This window comes from Phyllobates terribilis, unplaced genomic scaffold, assembly GCF_046119375.1.
Source record: "Phyllobates terribilis strain yellow unplaced genomic scaffold, ASM4611937v1 Scaffold_5__5_contigs__length_657084704, whole genome shotgun sequence".
NCBI lineage: Eukaryota > Metazoa > Chordata > Amphibia > Anura > Dendrobatidae > Phyllobates > Phyllobates terribilis.
Window position 1 is genome coordinate 99,993,915 of NW_027362765.1, and position 12,464 is coordinate 100,006,378.

At 42.2% G+C, this 12,464-nt stretch overlaps 3 non-coding genes and 2 pseudogenes across 3 annotated transcripts; all 5 read left to right on the forward strand.

Moving 5' to 3' along the window:
* The first annotated feature begins 227 nt into the window (after window positions 1–227).
* On the forward strand, window positions 228–418 carry LOC141150564 (U2 spliceosomal RNA). The gene has a single exon (XR_012246731.1). It is a non-coding gene; the product is annotated as a U2 spliceosomal RNA (small nuclear RNA).
* A 1,105-nt stretch (window positions 419–1,523) lies between these two features.
* LOC141151230 (U2 spliceosomal RNA) lies at window positions 1,524–1,615 on the forward strand (annotated as a pseudogene).
* Window positions 1,616–2,404: 789 nt separating this feature from the next.
* Window positions 2,405–2,582, forward strand: LOC141150615 (U2 spliceosomal RNA; annotated as a pseudogene).
* Window positions 2,583–3,691: 1,109 nt separating this feature from the next.
* Window positions 3,692–3,882, forward strand: LOC141149954 (U2 spliceosomal RNA). Its single transcript, XR_012246230.1, has one exon. It is a non-coding gene; the product is annotated as a U2 spliceosomal RNA (small nuclear RNA).
* A 6,390-nt stretch (window positions 3,883–10,272) lies between these two features.
* LOC141150409 (U2 spliceosomal RNA) lies at window positions 10,273–10,460 on the forward strand. The gene has a single exon (XR_012246619.1). It is a non-coding gene; the product is annotated as a U2 spliceosomal RNA (small nuclear RNA).
* The last annotated feature ends 2,004 nt before the right edge of the window (window positions 10,461–12,464 follow it).

Below are 12,464 nucleotides of genomic sequence, written 5' to 3' on the forward strand. Positions count from 1 at the left end.
AAAAAATAATCCAAATATCTCCCTAAAATGGGATGTCAATGTATGGAACACATTTTGAATTTTTGTAACATTTTATTAATTTGAATATAAGCAAATTTTTATCCTATTTGAATAATTTATGTTTTTAAGTCTCGTATGTTTCGAGACAATGTATAAAAATTTGTAATGATGTAAAATGTTGCTTTTATTTCTGTACATCTGTGTAATTTTTAAATAAAACTGGTTTTATCCCTGTGAGGGGATAGCCAAATTAAAAAAAAAAAAATCTGTTCTTATCAGTTTAATATCTGATACGTCCCCTATCTGGGGACCATATATTAAATGGATTTTTAGAACAGGGAGATGGAAAAAGAGCTTGCTCTGTCCACTCCACGCATTGACCTGGTATTGCAGTATCTCCAGGACCGATGCACCCCTTCTTTAATGCAGTTTCTAAAATCAGAAAGAATTGAATTCAATGTTTTTTGTTCATTTTGCTTGTTTGTCGGATTTTGGGATGGACTCTTTGGCTTTGCTTTTCTTCTCCTCATTGGATTTTTCATATTCAAAGTTGCAGAAGCCAGATGACAAGCTCATTTTGGTTCAACTTCAGCAACTGTGCATTGCATTGCCATGTAATGTAATGCAATGCTATCTATCTAGCTCTCCCTCTTTACTTCCTTTTGGATAAACAGACATATTAGGCAAGCATTTTGGAGCTTTCACCTAAATAACTACAGGTGGTGAGATAAGCTGCACAATATATTTGACCTTTCAGTATATTGTTGCACACACACCATCTATTTAGCAAATGCCCTTGTTATCAACAGCAGCCTTTTAAACTCACCTGAGCTAACAGGTATGTGCGCTGGTTACTCTGCTGCGCTTAAAATTTCTTTTTTGGTTTGCTACAATGCCTTTTCTGAAACGTTGTCTCCCTCTGCTGGAACACTGACTTCTTTCATTTAATGCCTGCAGACTATAAAAGAGAACCCAACCCAAAAAGTTTGGTTGATTAGTCTGTGGCATTCTTTTAAACTGTTGCTTATGGCGGTCTCTGTGAGCTTCTCAGTGACATTCAGCCAGCCAGGTATCCTGCCTGCAGTAGATGGAATGTGGCAATGGAACGCTGGCTGCGCGTGTCATAATAGGCTCTGAGCCTTTATATACCTGCGCACAGCAGCAGCCACCTTCAGTCTGCTGCTGGACAGCCAGCAGCAGCAGGAAAGGTAAGTAATCAGCAGCCCTCCTGCTAAGGGTAGACAGCTGCTCGTTCCACCCCCCCGCCTTAATTGGTTCTCCTCCCTCCCAACGGTGTTGAGGCGGGTGGGAACAGCAGGGGGTGAGGGTGCTGTGTTTAAAGAGGTGGAGTTATGCAGATCTAAAACGCGTGGATTGCAGCAGCAGCAAGCCGAAAAGTGCAGGCATGTAAGGGATCTAGAGGTTGACAACATGTCTTCTTAATGGGAGTCCAGGAACCCATCTCCACAAATGGACTTTTCAGGATCCTTGGGTGGCACCGTAGTCCGAAACCAATTCTGGTTATCGCTTCTCGGCCTTTTGGCTAAGATCAAGTGTAGTATCTTTCGAAAAGGCGGTTTTGGATGTTGGCCGCCCTAGTAGATTGATACATTATGCACACTGGGGTTTAGGCGCTTGTTAGTACGCCAGGTGGCTAATATAGTCATCTGGTGGAAAGCATGGCCCCCCAGGATCGACGCCATTGGGCCGGGGAAGATCGAAAGCCCGAAGTGTGAAGTGCCCCAGGAGTGGTGACCCTGGGGTGCCTTAACTCACTGGGATTGGGAACCCCACTTGAGTTTATGGCACATTTGCACAAGCACTTCAAATTTTCTTTCTTCGCACACACCCTTATTCCGGGCCTTCTGGCCTTAGGATGGGGAATTTTTCAATTCCCGGTCGAAGGTCCGGGCAGTATTATACTGTGAAACCTTCACTATTTATTTAATTTCTTTGTCACTGTGTGACCACTTATTCACGTGTGTCACGTCCTACTAGGATTTTGTCGGGATGCGGTTCCCTTACGGGTTCCTCTCTTGGCAGGTCTAGGGGGGGAGTGTGTGGCCATCAGGTTCCGCTCCCCCCTGAACCCCCCTGGCTCTCCTCTTTTGGGAGGAGAGCGTTGTTGGCTCCCCTCTTCCGGGAGGGGAGCACAGTCTTTGGCTCCCAGTGCCTTGCTCGGGTGAGAACTCGGGCAGGTGCTGGGGGTAAGATTGGGTCGCCTCTGGCTTCGGCTGGAGGTGGCTTTTTGTCGGTGTTCCTCGTTGTGGCCTTTTGGCTCGGAGGGACGGGGAATGGTTTGGGGGACCCTTCTCCTTTTGGAGAGGGTTTCAAGAAGACCAGCATCCTAGTGCACTTCTTTTGTGGCACTTGTCACTTTTTTAAGCGCACTCGGGTTTTGTACACGAATTCGGGCTTTCGAAGAAAAAATCTGTTCTTATCAGTTTAATATCTGATAGTCCCCTATCTGGGGACCATATATTAAATGGATTTTTAGAACAGGGAGATGGAAAAAGAGCTTGCTCTGTCCACTCCACGCATTGACCTGGTATTGCAGTATCTCCAGGACCGGTGCACCCCTTCTTTAATGCAGTTTCTAAAATCAGAAAGAATTGAATTCAATGTTTTTTGTTCATTTTGCTTGTTTGTCGGATTTTGGGATGGACTCTTTGGCTTTGCTTTTCTTCTCCTCATTGGATTTTTCATGTTCAAAGTTGCAGAAGCCAGATGACAAGCTCATTTTGGTTCAACTTCAGCAACTGTGCATTGCATTGCCATGTAATGTAATGCAATGCTATCTATCTAGCTCTCCCTCTTTACTTCCTTTTGGATAAACAGACATATTAGGCAAGCATTTTGGAGCTTTCACCTAAATAACTACAGGTGGTGAGATAAGCTGCACAATATAATTGACCTTTCAGTATATTGTTGCACACACACCATCTATTTAGCAAATGCCCTTGTTATCAACAGCAGCCTTTTAAACTCACCTGAGCTAACAGGTATGTGCGCTGGTTACTCTGCTGCGCTTAAAATTTCTTTTTTGGTTTGCTACAATGCCTTTTCTGAAACGTTGTCTCCCTCTGCTGGAACACTGACTTCTTTCATTTAATGTCTGCAGACTATAAAAGAGAACCCAACCCAAAAAGTTTGGTTGATTAGTCTGTGGCATTCTTTTAAACTGTTGCTTATGGCGGTCTCTGTGAGCTTCTCAGTGACATTCAGCCAGCCAGGTATCCTGCCTGCAGTAGATGGAATGTGGCAATGAAACGCTGGCTGCGCGTGTCATAATAGGCTCTGAGCCTTTATATACCTGCGCACAGCAGCAGCCACCTTCAGTCTGCTGCTGGACAGCCAGCAGCAGCAGGAAAGGTAAGTAATCAGCAGCCCTCCTGCTAAGGGTAGACAGCTGCTCGTTCCACCCCCCCCCCCGCCTTAATTGGTTCTCCTCCCTTCCAACGGTGTTGAGGCGGGTGGGAACAGCAGGGGGTGAGGGTGCTGTGCTTAAAGAGGTGGAGTTATGCAGATCTAAAACGCGTGGATTGTAGCAGCAGCAAGCCGAAAAGTGCAGGCATGTAAGGGATCTAGAGGTTGACAACATGTCTTCTTAACGGGAGTCCAGGAGCCCATCTCCACAAATGGACTTTTCAGGATCCTTGGGTGGCACCTTAGTCCGAAACCAATTCTGGTTATCGCTTCTTGGCCTTTTGGCTAAGATCAAGTGTAGTATCTGTTCTTATCAGTTTAATATCTGATACGTCCACTATCTGGGGACCATATATTAAATGGATTTTTAGAACAGGGAGATGGAAAAAGAGCTTGCTCTGTCCACTCCACGCATTGACCTGGTATTGCAGTATCTCCAGGACCGGTGCACCCCTTCTTTAATGCAGTTTCTAAAATCAGAAAGAATTGAATTCAATGTTTTTTGTTCATTTTGCTTGTTTGTCGGATTTTGGGATGGACTCTTTGGCTTTGCTTTTCTTCTCCTCATTGGATTTTTCATGTTCAAAGTTGCAGAAGCCAGATGACAAGCTCATTTTGGTTCAACTTCAGCAACTGTGCATTGCATTGCCATGTAATGTAATGCAATGCTATCTAGCTAGCTCTCCCTCTTTACTTCCTTTTGGATAAACAGACATATTAGGCAAGCATTTTGGAGCTTTCACCTAAATAACTACAGGTGGTGAGATAAGCTGCACAATATAATTGACCTTTCAGTATATTGTTGCACACACACCATCTATTTAGCAAATGCCCTTGTTATCAACAGCAGCCTTTTAAACTCACCTGAGCTAACAGGTATGTGCGCTGGTTACTCTGCTGCGCTTAAAATTTCTTTTTTGGTTCGCTACAATGCCTTTTCTGAAACGTTGTCTCCCTCTGCTGGAACACTGACTTCTTTCATTTAATGCCTGCAGACTATAAAAGAGAACCCAACCCAAAAAGTTTGGTTGATTAGTCTGTGGCATTCTTTTAAACTGTTGCTTATGGCGGTCTCTGTGAGCTTCTCAGTGACATTCAGCCAGCCAGGTATCCTGCCTGCAGTAGATGGAATGTGGCAATGGAACGCTGGCTGCGCGTGTCATAATAGGCTCTGAGCCTTTATATACCTGCGCACAGCAGCAGCCACCTTCAGTCTGCTGCTGGACAGCCAGCAGCAGCAGGAAAGGTAAGTAATCAGCAGCCCTCCTGCTAAGGGTAGACAGCTGCTCGTTCCACCCCACCCCGCCTTAATTGGTTCTCCTCCCTTCCAACGGTGTTGAGGCGGGTGGGAACAGCAGGGGGTGAGGGTGCTGTGTTTAAAGAGGTGGAGTTATGCTGATCTAAAACGCGTGGATTGCAGCAGCAGCAAGCCGAAAAGTGCAGGCATGTAAGGGATCTAGAGGTTAACAACATGTCTTCTTAACGGGAGTCCAGGAGCCCATCTCCACAAATGGACTTTTCAGGATCCTTGGGTGGCACCGTAGTCCGAAACCAATTCTGGTTATCGCTTCTTGGCCTTTTGGCTCAGATCTAGTGGTTGTTTATCTGTCATCAGGTTTGGGTTCTCTAGGTGCTCGGGGTACCCCGCCTCTCGGCCTTGGGTGCGGGTCCCACTCTTGTAGTGGGATCTAATCCCTTGTTGCTATTGGGAGGTGGGCTTAGTCCCTGAGCAACGGGCTGCGATCCCCCTAGGTTCTCAGGTGTTCTTTACTACAAGACCCTGGGAAGTGCAGATTTACAAGCGATTGTGAATTTGCTCCTTTGTGGCGAGTGAGATGGAGGTTGACCCCAACCTCGTGCCTCAGTATGCGAGGCTTAAGAATACAATTCGTATTCATTTTTCAGATGGTGGCGCTGACGAGAGGAAGCTGCGGTATGTAGTCCAGGACGTGCTCGAGGGCTTATTCCATGTCCAGATAAGCGAAATTCTATCCATCCAAGACTACCCGAAATGTGGAGACTACGACATCACCTTTACAGGACAAGGTATTTTTCAGGATGTTCTGATTAGAGCAAGTCGGGAAAAGGATAGCCCAGTATTAAAGGGAATACAGATTATTGAGCACGTCCTGGATGAGGTAAAAATGGTGGTAGTGAAAGTCTTTTCTCCTTTCATAAGCTCTGTCGAACTAACATGTTTTCTAGCACCTTATTTCAAAAATATTAAATGTATTGGAAAGGTGCTAAATGAATTTCATATTTGGACATCTAAATGGAAATTTCTGGTGACTTGTATAAGGGATGCAGAGTTTCCTAATGGTATTAAACTTCCCCTGGCCCGTTTCAAAATAGGGCATACTAATGCTGACTTTTTTTTTTCTGGGATGCCTGTCTTTTGCAGGAATTGCGGCAAATATGGTCACTCTAAAGAAAGTTGTGCGGTGACCTGTAGAAACTGTGCCAGTTGTGAACATAGCACAAAAGAGTGTATGCATGAAAAAAAGTGCAGTTTTTGTAAAACCCCAGGTCATTTTTATGTTTCTTGTCCACACAGGTGTAGAGAGGAGGAACAGGGACAAGAAGGAAGGACCAAGACATCCGAACCTGAACCAAAAGGCCAGACCGCTCCGCAGGAGGAGGAACAATCTGGAGCCTCAGGAGCCAAAAAGGGCGTGCCAGAGGAGGAGGTGCTTTCTGAGGCAATGAAGGATGACTCTGACGTAATTAAAAATTGGCTAACAGAAGCGAGGGCAGACAAAAGGAAGGTGCAAAAGGGTCTCCTAATCAGGGTTCAGAGTCTGAAGGTGAGGAGTGGTGCAAGGTGGGTTCCAAGAATAAGAAAAAAAGGGGGAAAAAGGTTTGTCCTGATGGTGTAGTTAGGGGAGAACAAATGGACACTTCTCCTTGCGGGGAGGTGGAGTTTGGGCCCCTGGGGGTTCCGGACCCCGCTGTTCCCAGTGGGGCTCCGGTCCCTGCTGTCTCAGAGGACTCAGGGTCTCTACCCTGTGCACAACCTACTCCCAGATGTCGGCCTCCCGTAGGTCAGACAGGGTCGGCAAGGCCCGTTGGGGACCCACCTGACAAGGACCTAAATGCTCAACCCATGGAGACCCAGGGAATTGCACCAATCTGTAGCCTCCCGAGCTTCTCATACAGAGCTGCGGGTCATTTACTTGAAGAGTCTTGTTCCTCCTCCGAAGATTCACTTCTTACAGTGCAATCAGGAGATGAGAGCGGTACGAGTACAAGTGGTCTGGCCGGTTCAACGGATAGGTTTTAAAGTTTTTGTCCCTGTGATATAACATCCTAACCTATTCTGTGTGATGGCTGAACTACTTGGTTTTTCCCTAAATGTGAGGGGTATAAAATCCAGAAATAGAAGGATAACGCTTTTTAATTTTCTTTCATGTTTAACGGCATCTGTGTTTTTTCTTCAGGAGTGCAATATCCCACATACCTTGTCCTATAAAAAATATGAGGAAGCTTGGAAGCATGGCCCATCTGTCTGGTCCGGGTCTAATGCTGTGGGATCGGCAGGGGTAGCTATGCTTTTTAAAGGTGATGTTCGTATTGATTTTATTCAAGAAATTTTACCAGGGCGTATTTTATTGGTTAAAGCTTTTATTAATGATATAAAATGGCAGTTTTTAAATTTTTATGGGTCTCCGGATAAAAATGAAAGGGCAGAAATGTTGGAGATTTTACCACTTTTTATTAATACATCTGAACCTTTTATCCTAGCTGGTGATTTTAACTGTATTTTAAAAGGTGAAAGTCGGCGCACCAAGTCTGTAAGTAGAAATTATGATAAGACTTCTGGCATGTTAAGTGATATTATCCATGATTACAGGTTAACAGACATTTATAAGCATTGTAATAAATCTAGTCCAGAGGAGGCCGGCTTCACCTGGAGCAATGCAAATTGTAGCTCGAGGATAGATTTTATTTTTGGTTCAGAACATATATTGCCTGTTAAATGTGATGCCCAAACTAATATTTTCTCTGACCATAAAATGCTGTATTTTAATATAAAAACAAACGTAGATAAGAGAAGTGGTAAAAAGTCTTGGAAAATGAATACATCTCTTTTAAATGATCCCCAGGTTTTATCAGATTTTATTAGTTTTTATAAAAAATGTAAAAAAAACAAAAAACCTAATATGTCAATGAGCATTTGGTGGGAAAAAATGAAAATAAAAATTAAGGATTTTTTTATTAAAAAAAGTATAAATAAAGCCAAAGAAAAATTAGATTTTTATAATAATTTAAATATCCGTCTCCAAACCTTATATAAACTTAAAGCAAATGAATTGGACGTAGAAAGAGATATTTTAAAGTTAAAAGAGGAGATTACAAGATGTCTAGAGCAAAAAGGGAAAGAGCTGATATTCCGTTCCAGAGTCAGACATGTGGAAGAGGATGAAAAATGCTCCAGGTATTTTTTTAAAAAAATTAGAGATAAGAAAACTTGTATTGAAAATATAGATGGTGAAAAAAATATGAAAGACATTTTAGATAAAGTCCATGGATATTTTTCAAATCTTTTTAATAATAAAATAATCGATCAAAAAATAATGCACAATTCCCTGGAAAAAATAACCTCCTATTTAGACCTTGATTCACAAGAGTTTTTATCCCAGGATGTAACAGAACAGGAAATTTTAGAGACCATAAAGAGTTTTAAAAGCGGAAAAGTACCTGGTTCTGACGGTATCCCCATAGAATTTTATGTGACCTTTTATGATGTTTTAAAAGACGATTTGTTTTATCTTTTTACTGAAGTTTTTAAAAAAAAGGTTTTATTAACTTCTTGGAAAAAAGGTGAAGTCTCTTTACTGTATAAGAAAGGAGATAAAACAGATCTAAAGAATTGGAGACCAATAACACTTTTAAATAGCAATTATAAAATCATGGCAAAAATTTGTGCAAATCGTCTAAAGAAGGTAATTGGAAAAATAATTCACCCAAATCAAGTGTGTGGGATACCGGAACGCAGTATTTGGGATAATTTAAATTTAGTTAAAGATTGTATTGAGGATGTTAAACACAGAAAAGGGAAGATGGCCATTTTATCTATTGATTTTGAAAAAGCTTTCGACCGGGTCTCTCATTTTTATCTTTTTAAGGTTTTAGAGAAATTGGGTATACCGGAATGTTTTTTATTGTCTCTTAAAGCCTTTTATAAAGATTGTACAAGCAAAATTGTTGTTAATGGTTTTAAAACGCAGGATGTTCTTTTAAAATCTGGGGTGAAGCAGGGGTGCCCCTTATCACCATTACTTTTTATCTGTGCCTTGGAACCTCTTTTATGTACAATCCGTGATGATAATAAAATTTGTGGTGTACCTCTACCTGGTGGGAAAAATCTAGAAGCAAAAATAATTGGTTATATGGATGATGTAGCAATTTTATGTCGTAATTCACCATCTTTGCAATTGTCTCTTAAACAGATTCAGTCTTTCTGCATAGGATCTGGTTTTAAGGTTAATTTTAATAAATGTAATATCTTAAATATTGGTGATATGGTTTTATACGATGTAAACATTCCGGTAACAAGTTCTATTACTATTTTAGGTGTTTCTTTTAATGAATTAAATGATGGTCTTAATAATTGGGAATCAGTAGCCCAGAAGGTGAACACAAAAATAAGCATGTGGAACTTGAGGAAATTAACCATGGATGGTAAAGTGTTGATTATAAAAATGGTGATTTTACCCCTCCTTTTATATCTTAGTCTGGTATTCCCTCCCCCAAAGAATATGTTGAAAAAAATTACTAAAGCTTGTTTTACCTTTTTCTGGAGCTCAAAAATGGAGAAACTAAAGAGAGAGACCGTGATAAAACCAAAATACAAAGGAGGCAAAGACTTTCCAGATTTTAACAGGTTCCTTTTAATAAAATTTTTCTGTTTCTGTTTTAATTCCCTTTTTAAAGATAACTATTGGTCCTTTTTTATGCGCTTTAATGCTGGGTTTTTTATGAGAAGGTTTGGGTGGTTTAAGACTGTTTTATCTTCCCCATACGCTTTTAACCTGCCAAAGCATTATGTTATTTTAGAGAAAATAGTAAAAAATTTTAATCTAGAGGGAAAAAGTGTTGAAAAAATAAGAAATAGTAAAAAATTGATTAAAGAATTTTGTAAACAGGAGGTTTTATGTGATATTGGGAATTATGATGATGAACAAACTGTAAATATATGGAAAATGATTAATGTAAATTATCTTTTCAATGTGCAGAAAGATATGGCCTGGAGCTGTGCGCATCAGTGTCTTCCTTGTCGGGCATTCCAGTACAGAAGAGGATTTGTGGGATCTGCCATCTGCCCAAGAAACAGATGCCAAGAAGAGGAGACAGTGAGACATTTATTATGGACTTGTGACTTTGCGAAGACATTCTGGCGAAGATTATTCCCCCTGCTGGGCAGAGTGGCAGATCTCCAGGACTTGGACTATACTGCTGTCATTTATGGACTTATGGGATGCCCGACAGGGGATCAAAAAATAATAGCATGGAAGACACTGAATTGCGCCAAACTTGCTCTCTGGAAGGCCCGAAACATATTGGTTTTTTTAAAAATGATGTGTTATCAGTGGATGATGTTTTGGGATTCTGTCTAAGTGAGATGTATATTTATTATTTATTGGATAGGAAAAAGAATGTGGTTTTAGCAAACAAATGGCATGTAAATTTGTGGAATACAATAATATGAATCTTTGATGGTTTTATTATCTCCTAAAAGTCTATATAATTTATGGTTTGTTTTATAAAATATTGTAATTTTTTGTGAATATATTTAATTTTATGCAAATGTATGTAAATTTATTTAAGTTTTAAATAAACGGTTTTATCCCTGCGAATGGGATAGCCAAATCAAAAAAAAATCTGTTCTTATCAGTTTAATATCTGATACGTCCCCTATCTGGGGACCATATATTAAATGGATTTTTAGAACAGGGAGATGGAAAAAGAGCTTGCTCTGTCCACTCCACGCATTGACCTGGTATTGCAGTATCTCCAGGACCGGTGCACCCCTTCTTTAATGCAGTTTCTAAAATCAGAAAGAATTGAATTCAATGTTTTTTGTTCATTTTGCTTGTTTGTCGGATTTTGGGATGGACTCTTTGGCTTTGCTTTTCTTCTCCTCATTGGATTTTTCATGTTCAAAGTTGCAGAAGCCAGATGACAAGCTCATTTTGGTTCAACTTCAGCAACTGTGTATTGCATTGCCATGTAATGTAATGCAATGCTATCTATCTAGCTCTCCCTCTTTACTTCCTTTTGGATAAACAGACATATTAGGCAAGCATTTTGGAGCTTTCACCTAAATAACTACAGGTGGTGAGATAAGCTGCACAATATAATTGACCTTTCAGTATATTGTTGCACACACACCATCTATTTAGCAAATGCCCTTGTTATCAACAGCAGCCTTTTAAACTCACCTGAGCTAACAGGTATGTGCGCTGGTTACTCTGCTGCGCTTAAAATTTCTTTTTTGGTTTGCTGCAATGCCTTTTCTGAAACGTTGTCTCCCTCTGCTGGAACACTGACTTCTTTCATTTAATGCCTGCAGACTATAAAAGAGAACCCAACCCAAAAAGTTTGGTTGATTAGTCTGTGGCATTCTTTTAAACTGTTGCTTATGGCGGTCTCTGTGAGCTTCTCAGTGACATTCAGCCAGCCAGGTCTCCTGCCTGCAGTAGATGGAATGTGGCAATGGAACGCTGGCTGCGCGTGTTATAATAGGCTCTGAGCCTTTATATACCTGCGCACAGCAGCAGCCACCTTCAGTCTGCTGCTGGACAGCCAGCAGCAGCAGGAAAGGTAAGTAATCAGCAGCCCTCCTGCTAAGGGTAGACAGCTGCTCGTTCCACCCCCCCCCGCCTTAATTGGTTCTTCCAACGGTGTTGAGGCGGGTGGGAACAGCAGGGGGTGAGGGTGCTGTGTTTAAAGAGGTGGAGTTATGCAGATCTAAAACGCGTGGATTGCAGCAGCAGCAAGCCGAAAAGTGCAGGCATGTAAGGGATCTAGAGGTTGACAACATGTCTTCTTAACGGGAGTCCAGGAGCCCATCTCCACAAATGGACTTTTCAGGATCCTTGGGTGGCACCGTAGTCCGAAACCAATTCTGGTTATCGCTTCTCGGCCTTTTGGCAAGATCTATCAGGTTTACCTGTGTGGTCTTGCCTGTGAGGTGCTCTTGCTACCCTTTCTCTCGGCCTGGGGGGATCGTTCCTCTTCGGAGGGACTTAACCCCCCTGCTGCTATTGGGAGGAAGGATTAGTCCGGGAGCAACGGGAAGGGATCCCATGAAGGCTTGCGCCTTTCAGAGAGAAGAGTCGGTACGTTCCTGAGTGAAGGATGCCGGCAACGTTCACATATTCATCGGGTGATGCCCGGATGCGGAACACCGTGAGGATTGAAGTTGGAGCAGGATCGAGGATGGAGAAGAATTTGGACTACATCTGCCATAGGATTCTGCTTGGAGTTCTGGAGTTTCGGCGGGAAGACATATTCTGCTTCCAGGACAATGAGTACAAGGGGACTTACACCATCACCTTCAAGAGCCAGGGATGCTGTCACCAACTCGTACAAAAGGTAAATGAGAAAAACTACTTAGATGAATTGGATGGACTAACCTTTTGTCTCTTGTATGCCTATGACGAGATCCCTATCGTGGTGCATTTCCCGAACCCCTTTGTGGAAGCTGCAGACATCTCGACCTACCTTATCCGTTATTGTGACGATCTGAGATACCTGGGCACTGTGAAGAACGCGGTAGGCTTCTGGTGCGGCAAGAGGAGGTACATGGCCCGTCTAAAGAGGGACCCAAGCGGAGTGGGAGGAATGCTACACCCTCCCTCAACATTTGTGATCGGTAAGAGCAGAGGCTACTTATTTTACCCTGGAATGCCGGTATGTTGCAGGAACTGTGGACAAATGGGTCATACCCAAACGTCCTGCACGGGCAGGAAAGTAGACCGCTGCAATAATTGCAGCTGTTACAGACATTTAATGAAGGACTGTCCCGTAGTGTT